At 38.7% G+C, this 13,054-nt stretch overlaps 1 protein-coding gene and 1 pseudogene across 2 annotated transcripts in view; both read right to left on the bottom strand.

Moving 5' to 3' along the window:
• B3GALT1 (beta-1,3-galactosyltransferase 1) overlaps positions 1 to 13,054 on the bottom strand; it is a 526,207-nt gene that overhangs the window by 352,067 nt on the left and 161,086 nt on the right. The window lies entirely within an intron of this gene.
• On the bottom strand, positions 4,474 to 4,930 carry LOC123816396 (annotated as a pseudogene).

Below are 13,054 nucleotides of genomic sequence, written 5' to 3' on the forward strand. Positions count from 1 at the left end.
ATCAATTGTTTGAAACAATAAATAGACCTTCCAAATGAAACTCACATGTTATTAGTATTTGGTTTCGTTATGCGAAACACGTTTTTACTGTTGACTTTCCAATCAGCTTACAGAAAGGGCATGAGTGGACAAAAAACTGATGATTCAATGGGATGTGTATGAGGAGAAATGATATCTTTAAAATGCGAAATCATTTCCACAACTACCCATTCTTTAAAACTATTAGACACCAAGGCACATTGACAAATGGGTCTAATTGTTTCTTTGCAGTGGTCATCACAGAAGAATTGGTAATACACTCTATTATTTTGTTAGACATGCAATTCTGGTGACATTATAGTGCCCATAAAATGGTCTGATAACTTACAATTAGGATAGAACTACAGTAATATATTACAGACTTCATAAAAATGTTTCTTTGAAACTCACTTTCACATTATTACAGGATCACACTGTGTCATTCTTCCTCTTTTTATGTATAATCATTTCATTTCATTCTTCTTACCATATGAAGACTTTTCTTGCAGCTAGTTTTGGTTTAAAGACACACGTACCATTGCTGTATGTGGTCAATCACTTCCTGGCCTAGAGCAGCAAACGTGCAGCTGGGCCTGGTCAGGGCACAAGAGGGACAACCTGAGTGTGGGTCACATAACGCCAAGGATGTCATTTCATCCTGCACCTCTAGCTCTAGTTGCTGACATGACTTTTCTTTAGGCTCATGATTACTTTATTTTTTATCTTTTATTGTATTTTTTTTCCATTACCATTTAGTCCCCTTATAATCTCCTCTCCCTGGCATGACTTTTAAAGCACCTTTAATTTATGTTCTTTCTTACCCTTTCTCCAAAATTCTGAACTGCCTACCTTCTTCCCATGTTACAAGGTTTAAATGAACCCAACATTCAAAAGCACATATGTTCATAAGTGGGTGAAATCTTAAACATAAAAAGCATTTGCCAATGATTTAGCTTTTGCTTCTCCATTTGAGCTATGCATAGGGTGCTTTGATGGCTCCTAGAGCCTGAATAATTAATGAAAACATGGATGTGATCAAACGGTTTGAAAGTAATTGGTCAATCTGCTCCTTTTATCTTCTGCAGACAAAATTATTTATGGAACTACAACACTTAAAGAGAGGCTTTCTGAAAATTCAGAAGAAAGTCTTTTTTTTACATTTGGTCATCCAAATTTCTCTTTTTTCTCTTCTTTGCCTTCCTTAATTTCCTCCTTTTTAATGATTAAATGATTCCATTCCATCAATTAAAATCAAGTATGGATTGTAGATGACAGAATAAATTGCTTAAGTTTGCTCAATTACTTAAGAAAGTCAAATTATCTCAGTGAAAGGTATAGATGTAGGAATTTTAAAATTTTGTTTTGAATGAAGTACTTATATATTTTTTAAGATTTTATTTATTTATTTTTAGAGAGGGAAAGGAGGGAGAAAGAGAGAGAGAGAAACATCAATGTGCGGTTGCTGGGGGCCGTGGCGTGCAACCCAGGCCTGTGCCCTGACTGGGAATCGAACCTGCAATGCTTTGGTTTGCAGCTCGCATTCAATCCACTGAGCTACGCCAGCCAGGGCTGAAGTACCTATATTTTTAAATAAGGGAGTAGACTTTGCATAGCTTATTTTATTAAGATATCGAGACCCTAAAAGAGTTGACAGAATTTTAAAACTGTCAACAGTGTTCCTCCCTTAAAGGAAACCCCCCAGAGGCTGGCAAGGTCTAAGCAAGGACACAAAGCACCATATTTTGTATCTTTCAACATCAATTGTTTGTGTAAAACTGCAGGCTCCAGAATTGAAATGATACTTGAGGCCACAACTTAGTGGGCAAGATATGACATTTTTTGAACTCCAGACCAAAAAACAGTAAGTACTTATAACTATATCCACTGACATTAAAAGTGCTCAATACTTTTAGCTATCCTAATGCAAGAGCTGCTAACTTGAATTCTAAGCTCTGTCCATCACAGATGCAAGGCAATTGCATTAATATGAATGCTCTTTCTGATCCATTTACTATCAGTTGTTGTTATGGGTTGAATTGTGTTACCCCCAAATCCATATGTTGAAGTCCTAACTGCCAATACCTCAGAATGCGAACTTTTTAGAAAGAAGGGCTGTTCATGTTATAAGTTAAGATGAGGCCATAGTGCAGTAGGGTAGGTCCCTAATCCAATATGACTGGTGTCCTTGTAAAATGGAGAAATTTGGATACACATACAGGGAGAATGCCATGTGAAGATGAAGACAGAGGTCAGGGTAATGTGGCAGAAGCCCAGGAACTGCAGAGGTGGCCAGCAAACCCCCAGAAGCAAGAAGAGAGACCTTCATAGCCTGTAGTAGGAACCAACCCTGCCACCTTGATCTCAGGCTGCTAGTCTCATAACTGCAACACAATAAATGTCTGTTGTATGAGTCATCCAATTAGTGATACTTTGCTATGGCAGCCCTACCAAAATAATACAGTTGTTTAGTGAGAAGATATAGAAAATCTGATGTGATATTTATGCCTAGCATGTATATTTATTTGTTATTATGAGGAGATAAAATCTTCAATCATCCCGTAATTACATCTGAATTGGCAATTCAAACATTTTAGAATCACTTTAGAATCACATTTATGCACTCCTTTTGAAGAGTGCAAACTACCCAATGAATAATTTGCATTTTAACATTTGGGTCAAAATCACATCAAATTTTAGAAGTGTATCAAATAGTAATAATAAGAACCTATGATATAGCTTCAAGAACTGATTAAAGTACTGGTGAAAGCTATTTCAACTTATGTCACATAATTTGTATCTGAGATAACTACAGGAGTAGATCCTGCATCTACTTTTATAAGGTCTGCATCTTATACAACTTCTGGATCTCTATTTAAGAAAAGAAGACAAGATTAAAAGTCAAAAATTAGAATCATATGGAACAGGCCCTGGTAAGTGATAGGTTTTGAAGCTTAGTCTTAACTTCACCCGAAATCCACCTTTGGCCATAAGACAGGGACAATACAGCTCAGAGACAACACAATCACTTTCACAGAGATGAAGTGATCCTTATATCAGCACCATTTTGCTAGAATAAAACTATGAAACAAAAGTTGAAACATAAGGGAAAAGTCAGATGATAATGCAAAAAGATATTGTCAATGTTCTAGACAGATCAATCTAGTCTAATTGCATGTCAGCATTTCTCTACAGTCAACTGCACTGTATCAGCAATGAGTAATCAAATTGTACCAATAAGAAATCAAAATCAACTAGTTGGCCAGTCTGGCAATCTAATGCAAATAGTAAATCAAAACAGCTACTGAAGTATGAACCAACTGATTAGAAAATTTCCATATTCCAATGGTATATCCCGAAGCTACAACTTCATGTACTAACATCTCTATTCTGGTACATTCCCTGTCCCTCTGTACAATATTCAGTACTAAGCATTTTAAAGTCAGCTCAAGAACCTGTACTATTTCATGTGTTTATACCTCTGTCCATTCCAGTCTCTCTTTTTAGATCTGTCTCTCTTTGTCTTCCCAGTAAATGTCTACTTACTTTTCTTTGTCCCATAGGGTTTAGTCCTGGACCCTAAAATAATGGGTTGAGGGTCCATTATTTTACATTACTCTGGGGTAGTTATGTTCTTGAACCCATAAAGATGATACACAGTCCAAGAAGAAACATACTCTTACAAGTCTCCACCTTTCTCTCGTGTTTCTTTGCCTCACGTACAACAGCAGCTCGTACTGAATATTCCTTCTAAATTATTTACAAACTTTTCTCTGAGTCCTGGTTCACTCATGTTCCCTTTATTCCTTTTCTTGATTTGTATAATGCAAGAACTGACCAGACAAAGGCAAACCCTTTCCAGGACAGCAATGGGGGAAAAGAAAATATGAAAACCACCCTTAGCTCCAGGTGGAAGGGAAAGACGGAAACACTGTGTTCATAATACGTGCTCCCCCTCTTTTATAAACTCCAATACTCTCAGAGACTCCAGGAAAACCACCCTATTGACACACTGCCACCTCTTTCACTATTGATTGATTTGTCCCCTTTCCTTTTTATTTTTATGACTTCTGTATCTTTAACATGTTTATTGCACTTATGATAATATATAGAATTTTTTTAAGTCTGTTTCTGAGGAAGAGTGTGAACTTTAAGTCTATTTCTGTCAAAGAGTGTGAACTTTTTTTTGGAGATTCATATCTTACTTACAAGCAAATGAAGACTGTCCCCTGTAATCTCTGATACAGGATGAGAGGAGCAATATGGAGTAGTAGCTGGTGGCTTCATAGTGATGTGTGAAAGGAGTCCGTCCCACTGCTTCTCAAAGATTTTGTTATTGAGAAGGAGAAAAGAGCCACGTGATTTCTTCATGTTGCACATGTGAAAGAATTCAAAGGAAAAATAACTTTTCAAGATTCTGCAGTCTCTAGTCAAATGTGAGGTGGCCACGTCCCACATTCATTCAGTGACAGCCCCTGTTCCGAGGAGCAACAGCCCACAAGCACCTGCTCTAGGAAGGGAGAGACCTCGATCAGTAAGAGCCTGAACTTTCACCTTGTTGGCTTCCAGCTTGGTCTGCTTTTCTACCCTTTGTTCTTCTAGGATTTTTTCAATAGACATTTGCTGGAGGGGCATGTCACTCCCCTTTCCCTATTTCTCCTAATAGGATCACATTTTCTCCTCTAACCACAAAAATCCCTTGAGGAATATCACAGTATTGCTGCCCACCTGACTACACTCCACAATCTAATACTGCACTACAGTAGCAAATTGATCAGGACTTCTCAAAAAGCCTGTGAGTGTCCTTCCATCTCGGCGCAGGACCAAGTGCTCTCCCCAGACTTCATCCAAAGAAGACGAGCAACCTACAGTCAATGTCTTCGATGAGGCTGGTGGTGCTGCACACACAGTTCATTTTGAGCTAAGGCTGCAATGTATAGCGGCGGAGGGCCAGTGTGTCCAACGCTTCCTTCTTTCTACTGTGGTCGCTGGTAGTCGCTGCCTCTGCAGGACTGGGACCAGAACAGGCACCAGGACAGGCACTTCTGCCCTGGCTGTCAGCTGCTGGGGCCTGCTGAGGAGACTGTGAATTTCTTAAATGAGGGGCTGTATGTTCTTAGTGCCTAGCACAGTTATAAGCACATAATACAATCTTGGGTAACACTTAAGTGAAATTTCTTTACAGGTTATTCCCAATGAGTTTCTTTTTGTTATGTTTCTTTAGAATCTACATGATAATAATTGCCCTGGCTGGTGTGGCTCTGTGGACTGAGTGTCGGCCTATGAACCAAAGGGATGCTAGTCCCATTCCCAGTCAGGGCACATGCCTGGACTGCAGACCAGGTCCCCAGTTGGGGGTGCATGAGAGGCAACCACACATTGATGTTTCTCTCCCTCTTTTTCTCAGTCCCTTCCCCTCTCTCTCTAAAAATAAATAAAATAAAAATTAAAAAAAAAGAATCTACATGATAATCGGTGCTGTGGTAAGCTTTTAGAGTGACTAGCATATAATAGTTGCTCAATAAATGTTTATTGATTGAAAGAAGGAATTTATTTATTATAAAGATTTTATTTTTAAAATATTTTAATTAAATGTTTTATTGTTGTTCTATTACAGCTGTCCCAATATTCCCCCCTCTGAATTTGTGAATAATTAGCCTCTGCAAATAGACTTTAAGGTCCTAAGTACAACTCACTGGAGATTTCTAAATATGGAATGAATCCCATACAGATTTCTAAATTATTCATATAATTAGTCAAATTCAAGCCAGATTTGCTTTTGACAATTTTAGTGGTCCACATAGAAAATGGCTTAACATCTCTTCACTTTTTTTCACAAAAAAAATAGCAAAGATATTTGGATTCTCCCAAATGTATATGGCACTGTGTCATAAAGCATTCCAAACAAATTAAAACACTGACATCAAGTGAGGGAACATGTATAAGAGACCCGTGGACAAAGACAATGGGGGGTGATTGAATATGGGAGGGGGGGTAGGTAGGATAGGGGAGAATAATGGGAAAAATAGGGAAAACTGTAACTGAACAGCAATAAAAAATAAAATACTGACATCAATGTAGGTGATTGCCCTTTCCTTTTTAACATGCTTCACTTCACACATGACAGCTTTATTCCTTGGCTGCTGCCAAATAAAGACTGTGCTCCAGTTACAAAAACAGAGAGTGAGGAACAGCACAGCAAGCAGAGGGAAGAACAAGGCAAAGTTGTGGAAACAGGATGAGCTTGGGAAGGTCAAAGAAGAGAAAGGATGCCTGAGTGTTTCCTAGACAACAGTGAGAGTTTGATGGACAGGGGTAAATTTGTGTAGGATATTTAAGACTATGATCAGAAGTTTAACTTTGTCCTACAATGTCGTGGGAAGTCATTGAAGGGTCAGCAGGCTGTGAGTCATCAAGCAGGACTTACCCAAAAGGTGGAGCCTACAGTGAGGTTAGATTTTATGGGAAATACCAACTTAGTACCATGAATTGGGAGGGTGCTGAGATGGTTTGAAAAAGTCCAATATACTCGGGGGCTATCATCTTGATAAGGGGATTCCTATTCATTTTTGTTTACATTTCCTATATTCACTTTTATTTCACACCTTTCCAAACACACACATTGATATAACAAGCATGAGGAATTGACAAATGTATATGTACAAATTCTGACTTAAAGTCCCATGAAAGCATCTTTCCAGCACCAACATACAAAGATTGACTAATTTGTATATCCTCTCAAACCTACAGCCAGAGACAAGGGAAGAACAGAGTCAAACATACAGTAATTATACTCACATACTGAAACATACTGAAACACTGAACACAATGAAATTAGCTAGTTAGCTTACAGCCAGTCACAGCAAGGAAGTGAACATCAAAACTACTAGGGAACCAATGACAGGAAGAGAGTTCCTTACTACAGAATAAAGGAACCCTGAGCTTTCATGATCTATTACTGTCTCCTCCTATAGTGGTTCATACCACCCCCTGCTCTCTGCACACCTTGCTGGGGGCTCTGGGCTCTCCCTCTGAGCCCTTGAACTAGATATTTCCCACAGGTTTGGCACCGTGAAAGGAAAGCCACCATAGTTTTATGGTGACTAATGGACCAAACTCTTGGACCACCAAGAGTTTAAAGTACTGTGAATTTTTGCTCCAGCTTCAAAAGTTGTTTGTGTGGTATATATATTAACAGGAAAATTAATTCTAGATATACTGAATAATACTGCATTGGATAGGTTTTTTTAAAAATATTGAATAATCCTGTAATTTGGGAAGGTTACCGCTGGTCAGTTTCCATCTGCCACCTTGAAGCCAGTTCACTGTAGGTATTAAGACACACTATACTTTTGGTAGTAATCTACCCAAACTCTGTATCAGTTGGATTTTCTCCAAGTTTACTAGTTTCTGACAGAGGCTGCCAAAATCTCAGTTTGTACATCTGTTCTTTTACATCTTCAACTCTAAAAGCCATCTTTCAATTTCAGTGGGAGCAATTTAGGAGTTTGGTATATTAATTTTTTCCTTCTAACTTTTCCAACTTTGAAGGGATAAAAGTATTTTATCTATGAAAGAATAATTTTTATACTGGAATGTGTCTTCCCACCAAATCTTAGTTCTGTTTATGTGTCATAAATGAACAAAACGTCAATTTTTATTTTCTAAATGCACGTATATTTATCATGTGTTAATTAATTAGCAGGTCCTGTTCAGAACTACCAGTTCCCACAGGTTCTTTTAGGAAAGAAACCTAAACAAGAGGGGGTATCTTTATTTTGTTTACCCAGAATCCTGCTTATCTATTGTTAGCAGATTCTTCTTCATCTTCCCCATTAGATAGGATCAAGGAGCTGAAACTACATTATAATAAATCTCTTCCATCACCCTGCTCTTTCCTACTTTTATAAAGGATAACAAAATATCAAACTGCCAAAAGCCATGAAGACTATTTTCTGTGTAGAATGATGAATTCTTAGGACAGAGGCTCTGAATGCTCCCTTACAATAGCTGTACAAATGGATCAAGCTATTACATGGAAAGGTAGGTACATATTTTATTTTTAATTTTACATATCTTCAATGCTTTTCAGAATGCTTTAAGTAGAAATAAGCTCCCAGAAACTGGTCTTTTATATCTCACAAAGTGAAACTGAAAAGACTCGTGAATGTAATCTTAGGCAACGCTGTGGAGTCCTCGGCGTGGGCTGAGTGGATCGTGACATGGTGCAGTTAGTGGAGTAGGAGTGGGCTGTAGAGACTGTGGGGCATGGGCAGCCTCAACTCAGAGAGTTTCAGTTCCTCTCCAGCTCCTTCTCTTTCCAACAATTTAGATACCAATGCTAAAAAAAAACCCCAGAATACTTCATGGCTATGATAGTTATTAAGATAATCTGACATCACTGTAGCCTTTAACATCCAAATCTTTACAAATTCCAAGGACTGCCTTAGATCACAGACATATCTATATGTTATTTACAATTTAGAGATAGGATATCAAGACTAAAATCTATTTCTCAATGAAAGAAAAGGAAGAAAGAACATATTTGAGCTACTATTTCTATTTAATTTTTGATTGCTAGAACTCAGAGAAGTGAGTTGATCAATTTTCAGTATTTTCTGAATTGATCTGACAGCAGGAAATGATTAATGGGCTCATTCTTGGGGATGATAATGCCAGTGCACTTGCTGGGCCTTCTTGGTATTATGCAATTAACGGCATCAAATAAACCCTTTTGGGATAGAGCAGGATCGAGGAGGAAGACATGGGGTTTGAAGCTGCTAAGGTGCCCTGCTGAGCCCTGGGTCCTGGAACTCGTGCACACACATCGAGACTGTGGTTTGGAGGGAAGTGCTGTGACAGCAGTTTGTTTTTCAGAGTGGACAAATGCGTGTTCAGGACGAAATAACAATTCTGTTCTTGAGAATCAACGCTGGGAGAAGACAGTCTTTTGTTGCAAATCCCAGAGAAACAATTTTATATAATTTTCTACTAATTTCCATCAGTTTTGGAGATATATAATGCTAATCACTTTTCAGTGCTAACAATAGTTTCTTCTTACCTGACCTGAATTTTTAATGATCACACATGTTAATTAAAATCATGTGTTGATATCTAAGCATATGAATGATAATTAGATAGTGCTTTCTAGTATAGTTTCATATATTGCTAGAAAGACAACTATGGTTTGACAGTATGTTATCAAAGTCTCTTTACAGATAATGTAGTTTTTAAAAAAATACTTAATTATTTATTTTTAGAGAGGGGGGAAGAGAAGGAGAAAGAGAGGAAGAGAAACATCAGTGTGTGGCTGCCTTTCATGCACCCCCTACTGGGGACCTGGCCCGCAACCCAGGCATGTTCTCTGACTGAGAATCGAACTGGCAATCCTTTGGTTCGCAGCCCGTGCTCAATCCACTGAGCTACACCAGCCAAGGCGATTTATAGCTTTTTAATTTTGCAATAATTGCAATCATCTGTTAGATCACATTTTAAGTACTATTAATAGTTATTTAAGATGCAATTAACATTCAGGATGTGTCCTTATCGTGTACACATTGGTTCACATGTACTGCTTAATGCTTCAGTGTGTGTATTCATGTACTACTTACTGGTCTGCACAGGCTTACTATGAGTGGAAAAAACTATTTTAATTATAAATATATCTATATGTAATACATACATAATAAATATATGCTATATCTAAATATTAAAACTTATTTACTATATCATAAAACATATTAAATAAATATTTAATCCCTATAGATAACCCCTAAGATAGATAATGTTACCCCATTTCACAGATGAGAAACTGAAGCACATGGATATAAGTTACCCAAAGTTATTTAACCAGCAAATGGTAGGGCTGAGCTTTTACACTTCAGTAGGCTGGCTCCAGCATCTACAATTTTAATGGTGATACTATGTTTTTCAGGACACCATTATAGATTTTTTTATAGTCTTGATTTCTACAATTCTTTTAGCTGTAGGATGTGTGTTTCAAACTATTTCAGGGATAATACAACCACAGAAGAATTCCTTGTATGTCTCCTCAAATCATTCTTTATCTCTTTCTTCCAAACAGGTAATTTTTACTCTGACTTCAAGCACCGGAGGTCAGTTTAACTGCTTTTTAACTTTATATATGCACCTATCATATCTATCTACCTATTGTCTATGGCCATACCATCCTGAACATGCCTGATCTTGTCTATTATCGATCTTTTTGTATTGGTGGTTGCAGCAGCACCCTCTTTATTTTATTCTATTTTATTCCTTTCCCAGTGCATGAATATATCTATTCCAATATGTGAACATACTGTATTAAACAAAATCCTTGTTACTATTGATGAATTATTTGGGTTATTTTCAAATATATTAGATACAACAAATAATGTTGATATGAACTGTATGAGTTTCAGACACTGAGTGGCTTAAAACAGAAATTATTTATCTCACAGTTCTGAAAGCTATCAGTAAGGCCATGCTCCTCGGAAACCTCTAGGGGAATCCTTCCTTGCCCCCTCCTCACCTTGGATGGTGTGTGGGCCATCTCTGGCATTACGTGGCCTGTAAAGGCATCAACTACTCCATTTCCATGGCCATACTGGCTCTGTGCACATTCATATCATTCTCCTTCTGCGCATGACTGCCTCTGTGTTCAGATTTCCCCTTTTTTAAAATATATTTTATTGATTATGATATTACAGTTGTCCCATTTCTCCCCCCTTCATTCCCCTCCATCCTGCACACCCTCTCCCACTCACATTTCCTCTCTTTACTTCATGTCCATGTGTCATAAGTTCTTTAGCTTCTATGTTTCCCATACTATTCTTGCCCTCCCCCTGTCTATTTTCTACCTACCATCTATGCTACTTATTCTCCATACTTTTTCCCCTTCTCTCCTCTTCCTTCTCCCCTGTTGCTAACTTTCCATGTGATCTCCATTTTTATGGTTCTGTTCCTGTTCTAGTTGTTTGCTTAGTTTGTTTTTGTTTTTGCTTTAGGTGTGGTTGTTAATAATTGTGAGTTTGCTGTCATTTTACTACACATACTTTTAATCTTTTCTTTCTTAGTTAAGCCCCTTTAACATTTCATAAAATAAGGGCTTGGTGATGATGAACTCCTTTAACTTGACCTTATCTGAGTAGTACTTTATCTGCCCTTCCATTCTAAATGAAAGCTTTGCTGGATAGAGCAATCTTGGATGTAGGTCCTTGCCTTTCATGACTTCAAATACTTCTTTCCAGACCCTTCTTGACTGCAAGGTCTCTTTTCAGAAATCAGCAGACAGTCTGATGGGAACTCCTTTGTAGGTTACTGTCTTCTTATCTCTTGCTGCTTCTAGAATTCTCTCCTCCATTTTTATATTGGGTAATGTAATGATGATGTGCCTTGGTGTATTCCTCCTTGGGGTCCAACTTCTTTGGGGCTCTCTGAGCTTCCTGGACTTCCTGGAAATCCATTTCCTTTGCTAGATTGGGGAAGTTCTCCTTTATTATTTGTTCAAATAACGTTTCTACTTGTTACTCTTCCTCTTCTCCTTCAGGTACCCCTGTAATTCGGATGTTGGAATTTTTAAAGATGTCCTGGAGGTTGCTAAGCCTCTCCTCATATTTTTGAATTCTTGTTTCTCCATTCTTTTCTGTTTGGTTGTTTCTTTCCTCCTTCTGGTCCACTCCATTGATTTGAGTCCCAGTTTTCTTCCCATCACTACTGGTTCCCTGTGCATTTCCTCCATTTCACTTAGCATAGCCTTCATTTTTTCATGTAATTTATGACCAAATTCAACCAATTCTGTGAGCATCCTGATTACCAGTGCTTTGAACTGTGCAACTGATAGGTTGGTGATCTCTTCGTCACTTAGTTGTATGGAGCTTTGATTTGTTCTTTCATGAGCCACTTTTTTTTCTGTCTTGTTGTGCCTGTTACATATGAGGGGCAGAGCCCTAAGTGTTCACCAGGGTAGGACAATCCAGTTACTGGGTTAGACACTGAATGTGGGGTCTGAGAGGGAACAATGGCACTTGCTCTGCTCTCTGTCAGATTTCAGCCCCTTCTGGCACTTCCCCCAAGCAAAGTGGGCCCTTCTGGTGCTGGTTCCTGGGTGGGTGGGCTTGTGTATGTTCTAGGACCCTGTGGGTCTCTCCAACAAACTCTCCTGTGAGGCTGGGAGTCTCTCCCGGCACCTCACCGCTCACAGGTGTTTTCAATTGGTGTTTTGAGGCTTTATTTTCCCGGTGCTGGGACCCTGGGTTGAGTGGTCTGACTTGCTCTCCAATTGTGCCTGGTTTATCTGCGCGAAAATGGGACTGCCTAGTCAGCCTTGCATGCAGTGCCTCACTTCACAATCCCTGCCTCACTGGGACTGCCCGTTGCCACCCCGTGCCTGGAGTCTGCCAGCCACCACCTGTGTGCCCGGGATTTGCCCACTGCCGTCTTGCGTACCAAGGATGCCTTAGGTGCCAGGTGCCACCGCTTTCTGTGCCTTGACCCTTCTCCCCTGGCTGCCTGACTCCGCCCTTCCTACTGGTCTGGATGAATGTGTCTATTTTAACTACTTGGTTGTCTGACTTCCATACAGTCCAATTTTCTATCAGTTCTAGTTGTTATTTTGTTTCTAAATTGTTGTTGTCCGCATTTTGGTTGTGTGAGGAGGCACAATGTGTCTACCTATGCCTCCATCTTGGCCAGAAGTCTCACCCACTTTTTTTTATAAGAAAATCAGTTATATTGGATTGGGCCCACCCTACTGACACCACTCTAACTTGATTACCAGTGAAAAGACCATATTTTCAAATAAAGTCACATTCTGAAGTACTAGGAGGTATAGGATTTTTAATTTTTTTTAAATGAGATATCATTCAACCCATAACAAAATTATTGTACACATCACATCTTTTCTCTTCTTTCCTCTTATCTATCTATCTATGTGTCTATCTTTAGTAGCCATCTTTTCAAATTCATTGTAATGTTACATGTAAATGCATTTTCTTAAAATGTAGACTTTGGCCTGAACAGGAGGCTCAGCTGGTTGGAG

Source organism: Phyllostomus hastatus, unplaced genomic scaffold, assembly GCF_019186645.2.
Source record: "Phyllostomus hastatus isolate PE091 unplaced genomic scaffold, TTU_PhHast_1.1 phas_contig_1, whole genome shotgun sequence".
Lineage (NCBI taxonomy): Eukaryota > Metazoa > Chordata > Mammalia > Chiroptera > Phyllostomidae > Phyllostomus > Phyllostomus hastatus.